Source organism: Mytilus galloprovincialis, chromosome 12 (genome assembly GCF_965363235.1).
Source record: "Mytilus galloprovincialis chromosome 12, xbMytGall1.hap1.1, whole genome shotgun sequence".
NCBI classification, from domain to species: Eukaryota; Metazoa; Mollusca; class Bivalvia; order Mytilida; family Mytilidae; genus Mytilus; species Mytilus galloprovincialis.
The window spans coordinates 11,228,644-11,234,643 of record NC_134849.1 but is presented as its reverse complement, the minus strand read 5'-3'; positions in this window follow the sequence as shown (position 1 = coordinate 11,234,643).

Below are 6,000 nucleotides of genomic sequence, written 5' to 3'. Positions count from 1 at the left end.
AAGTAATATGTTTTTTATATTTTTTTTATAGTTTAATTAGTTTTATGGAGATTATTTCATAATGGCCGCCAAGAGCCGCCATTTTGATTTTCTGAATTGGGTCCATAGCTATAAATGTTTGTTATGTCATCAACTAACACTCTGCAGAGTTTGATGCTTTTACCACAATCTGAACAATTGTTTCACAAATCGACTGGACTAACCCTATAAATTTTGAATAAACACACTAATAGGTTAATGATAAGCATACGGAATCCTTTCTATTAGGTTTGTTTAAAATTTTTATTGATCTTTTTGGTGTTCAAACTTCAGTGCATACATACATGTTTTGTTTGGCATTGTTATACTGACACATTTATTAGTTAAGGAAAGTTTATATTTTTCAAGAAGATAATTATGTGAGACTATTCTGTGTAACATTTTATATTGGAAAACTTGTAGTTTGCTTTCTATAGTACATTTGAAAGCTGTTAAATAAATATTTTTCCATTTTTCGTCACTAATTTCTATATTGAAACTTTCTTCCCACCTTTGTTGTGAAATAGTTGAAGCACTTCCCCGATCGATAAAAGTGAACATTCATCTTACGCAAATAATTTACTGATAGGCATTTTTTGTATTCTCATGCTCAAAAACATATCCAAATGAGTTGCTGTTAGGTGACATGTGTTGTTGTAAAAACAAATCTTTCCAGTCACTTGGTATAGCAACCTTAATGAATAGAGTGTCTACAAAACTGACATTCAGGTTATTGTTTTTGTAAATATCGTCATGAGACAAAAATTCGCTATGCCTTCATGTACCAACATCTGTAAACAATACTCTTTCTATCAATTTTGATAAACGGATTGAACCAAATAAATTCTTTTCTAACATGAAATGCATTTAAAGAGATGCAAATACCCTGAAAACGTTTCCAAGCAGATAACACTACTCTATAGAAAAGAGGTGCTTTTAAATTTAAAAACTCAAATTCACATCTGCTCATAAATAAATGCTCTAAATCAAAAAGAGAGAAAAATGCTTTGGAAACATGTTTCCATTTGGAGTCATGTTCTGACAAAACTTTTTTTACCCACATAATACGAATGGATAACAGCTGTACTTCAAAATTCGGGGCTTTCAGTACCCTCTCGCTAGGAGACTTTTGAATAACTTCCGATTTAACTTTCGGAGTACTACAATTCCATAAAAAACTATTAATATCACGTTGTATTTTAATTAAATAAGACCTTGGTACATGTTTTGATGAAATGACATAAATAAGCTTCGATATTGCAAGTGATTTAAGAATTACAATTTTACCGATCAAGGACAGGTTTCTGATCCTCCACAGTTTAATTATTGATTCCATTTTGTCTATGCATGTATCTAAATTATAACAAATCATTTCTTCAAAAGCATTACATTTCAAACCTTAGGTTTTAAAACCATCTGTCCATTTTATAGGAAGGGAACCCTCTCTGTTAAATTTATTTCTTCCAATCCATGATGCTTCGGTTTTAGAAAAAAACACTTCTAATCCTGAACACTTCTCAAATCGTTAAAGGACTCTTATAAAATTTGCGCGGAAAATATCTCTTTCAAAAAACAAGTGGTATCATCAGCCAACTGTGAAATTTTTATTTCAGTATTGAATGTTTTGCTGGAAAATGTAAATGCCCACTCAAATTGTATCTATTAGAAAAATCAAATTATTACAGAAGAGTGTCCACCATGCACTTGCACAGCACTATAATTAATATAGTGCAATAGAATAATATACAAATGAATGAAAATTATATATACATGTAACTGTAATTACAAATATGAAAATAATGTATAACAAAATTTTTTTACTAATTTGTATCATTTCTACGATGAGGTTGAATTTATCATCCACGCACAGAAAAAATATATATCAGTACTTTAACGTCACTTTCAGGTAAAGAGATATGACTTGGTTTTCTGAGACAAGTGCTTGTGACCGTACACAAGAACTGGCGGTCATCCAATGTTCAGTACTTCAGTACTTTGATTTATATCTTTTACATAAAGATGTTCACAAAAAGTAATAAAACATAACAGGGTTTTATATTTTTTACAAATGTCTTATTATCCTTATTTTATCTTGATTCATTTTGAGAACTCAAATCGTATCAATGACATACTGCGCATTTAAAGATTTTTGAAAAGTGGGAGGTAGCTGGCAATTGTTTCATGCTGCTTTAAACGGTAGCAGGAAAATTACAGAAGAATTTAAGCCTTCCCTTTCGTGCTTATGTCTGTCACAGTTTTCTTTCGTTATGTAGGTGATTTTGACTAAATATGTTACATCATTGAATCATATGAACTTCATGCCTCGCTATCTATTAATAAAAAAAAAACGTCTCACTTTAACAGTAGCCGAGAAAAGGGGGACCGATATATCTAAAAATGGCAATATTTAACGAAAACTATCAAAACATATTTTAGAATGATAACATTTAGACCCAATAGAATATATTTGTATGAAATTTTATATTTTTTAAAATAAGATTTCTCAGAATAATGATATGCAGGAAATCCCTTAAATGAACATTTGGCTTAATTGTGTATTCAGCTATATTTATCGAACCATTCGCGTTCATAACTAAACGCATCGAAGCTTACCGTTTATACCGTACAATGTATATCCCGCAATAATATTTTTTAAATATATGACTCTCCGTTTTGGATAATACATGTAAGTTGATGTTTCTAATACATACGACGCTATACGTTGAAATATTGAACAAAAAGATAAATTCATATCAACAAATGTCGAATAATGTATTGATTATAAGTGTACTTTGTCGGTAAACGTGCAATTTATTTGTACGAGCGTTAGAAACTGGACGAAAAGCGAGGCTTGCCGAATTTTCTCCTGTTTCGCAGCGAGAACTAATACATTTTATATTTCTGACGATGTACATATATTGTTTACAATTTACACCTGGTATTTGAGCATACGTTGTTTAAATCTTAATCATTGTCTCTAATTTTTACAATTATTGAAACGCGGACTCGAATAATACCCCCAAATCAACTATTACCCAGAAAGAAATGTCCATATTACCGATTGATCAACATGGAAGCGGGTAACAGGAAAATTTATTTGTACATGTACAAACAAAGCAAAAAAATGTTGTTTATCTGTTATTTGTATACAATAACTAGCTAATTGCAGGATAAAAGCGAATTACTTAACTGTAACCATTTTTTTTAAACTGGTGAAAAAATTAAATGGGGTAAAAAAATAAATAGATTAGCTGACTATACGGTATGGGTTTTTTGGTAAAGGCCAGAAGCAGATCTATTGTTATTTATTTCTTTGTCATTTGGTCTCTCGTGGAGAATTGTCTCATTGGCATTCATACCACATCTTTTTTTTTATAGATAGTCAGTTTTTTCTGAAATTCAAAGGGAAAATTATGTTATGATGACCATTTTAGCAACGAAATTATTTATTTATTCTTATAGACAACAAAAGAAACAATATGCACATCACTTATAAAAGAAATGATAGAAGAAAACAATACCAATTTACTAGAATATGTATTGCTTTGTATTGTTCCTGATGACACGGTTCGACAAGTTACCGGACCAAATTCCGAATAAATTAAAGTCATTTTCGGGAATTTCAAGTTGCGGGATTTAATTTCGAGTATGGTCAGTGAAGGTGAAACAAGGCTGATAACCCTTTCATTCAGAAGAAATATGTGTATGTGTCATTTTTGTAGATTACAGGATGAGGTAGTTTTTAATATGAAAAAACAAATGTTTTTTTTTAGAGGAAGTGCAGCTTTTATTTACACCCTTCTACCTATCTGATCCAAAATCGGATCAAATTTGTCCAGCATCCCTGTTAGTTTTTAACAAAATTGTCAGATTAGAGGGGCGGGTCACCTGACCACCCCTTTTCAGGACACCCATCCGTCCCAACACGCCTTGTCAGAGAAGGAGGAAATAATAAGTCTCAGAAAGGTTATTCAGAATAATATTCACAACTGTTAACGGAAATAAAATCTTAAACATTTTGTAGGATTCCTTAGCTGCTACATGAATCGTGGGAGACGTCATTACATTTGTAGCATTAATCTAGTACACGTTTCTCGCTAGATGAAACCCTACTTTGAGGGTAATAACAAATCATCCTGATCTCTTGTAAAAAGTTGTCACATTGGCATTCGTACCACATCTTCCTTTTTATATCGTATTGTTTCTTTCGGTTGCACCTCTTGGAAACTAGAGACGTGCCTGTTTATTTATTAAAATTTTCAACAAGTATAGTGAACAAATTTTCATGGATGCATAACGCACACTCTTAAAGTAGAACAAAATAATTTCCTATAAAACTAGATACATGGTATGTAAATAACATTTTCACACCAATCAATATAATTATAAAAATCCACAGTTTGTTAGAAAGTTCAAACTTTTAATTTTTTTCATTTTCCAAATGCATATCATTGATGCGTTTTGTTTTAGTCTGTGTCAAAAAAAAAGCATTTACCAGAACGTAATAGGTGTTTGCACATAACGTAAGAGGTGTTTGGACATAATGTAATAGGCATTTGCACATAACTTACATGGTGTTTGCACATAACTTACATGGTGTTTGCACATAATGTAAGCGGTATTTTCACATAATGTAAGCGGTATTTGCACATAACGTAATAGTGTATGCACATAATGATGTAGTTTATATACATAACTAAATAGGTATTTGCACATAACGTAATAGGTGTTTGAACATTAGGTAAACGATGTTTGCACATAGGGTGAACGATGTTTGCACATAAGGTAAACGATGTTTGCACATCGGGTGAACGATGTTTGCACATAAGGTAAACGAAGTTTGCACAAAACGTATAAGCTGTTTGCACATAATGCAAAAGGCATTTGCACATGACGTAATGAATGCTCACAGAGAGTATCAACTGTACGGCAAAACGCATATGAAATATACCATGATGTATTGTGTTTTTCACTGGAGATACATATGTATAAACACAACATTACACCAAAAGACTATAATATCATGAGGTTTACATAGAACAAAGGTGTATCAAAACAAAAGGAAATAAAGGTATCTGCACATAAGATAAAGAAGAAATGACAGGACGTAAAGGCAAAGCGACAAAACACATTAAATATTTACACTATAAGACAGTTCCGGCGTTCCATACTTACTATATAGTAGAATTGTTTTACTCATGAAAAAGCATGGAAAGGTTGCTTATAGTCTGACAGAGCAGTGAAATATTTATTAAAATAAAAAAGAAAGGTTAAAGATATTTCTAAACGTATCTAAATGGTACACATTGATATCGTTATCAGCAGTGATACTACACTTTGTGTATAATGTTTATGGTACACTTGGTTACCTTTAGTCCGGCGGCTACAAGCATATTTCAGACGAATTGTGCACATCCTGCTACAAGCATGAAATTTGGCATATACCTTCCTCAATTATTACTCTTTTATTTCAGATAGGGAGGCATTTGAAAAAACTGTCTCACTTCCGGTAAAAATCCAAAATGGCAGACATCATACTGAAATTAGTCCTATATCGAATGCTAGTATGTGAAAAGGTGTTATTATCATACTAAAAACATAATATTTGGTACCAACCTTTGTAATATACTACTTTTGGATATATGATATAGATAAGATGTCTTCAAAACCCTACTTCCTGTAAAATCCAACATGGCGGATATAGTACTAGAATAAGCTTATTTTCAGGGAGGGTAATTGAAAAGTGTTTTAATGTATTGATACTATCATGACATTGGGCAGGAACCTTTCTTTTATGCTTCTAATGGATACAATGTACAAGACATATCTCTTTAAAAACCTTACTTCCGGTAATATCCAGAATGGTGGACATAGAAATATCATTTTTTTTCTTTCCCACTTTTTCATAATGTAAAGAAAATGTTGTTGTTTTTTTGGTTTTTTTTGTTTGTCTTTATAATATTGGCTTCTAGTTATCCTCAA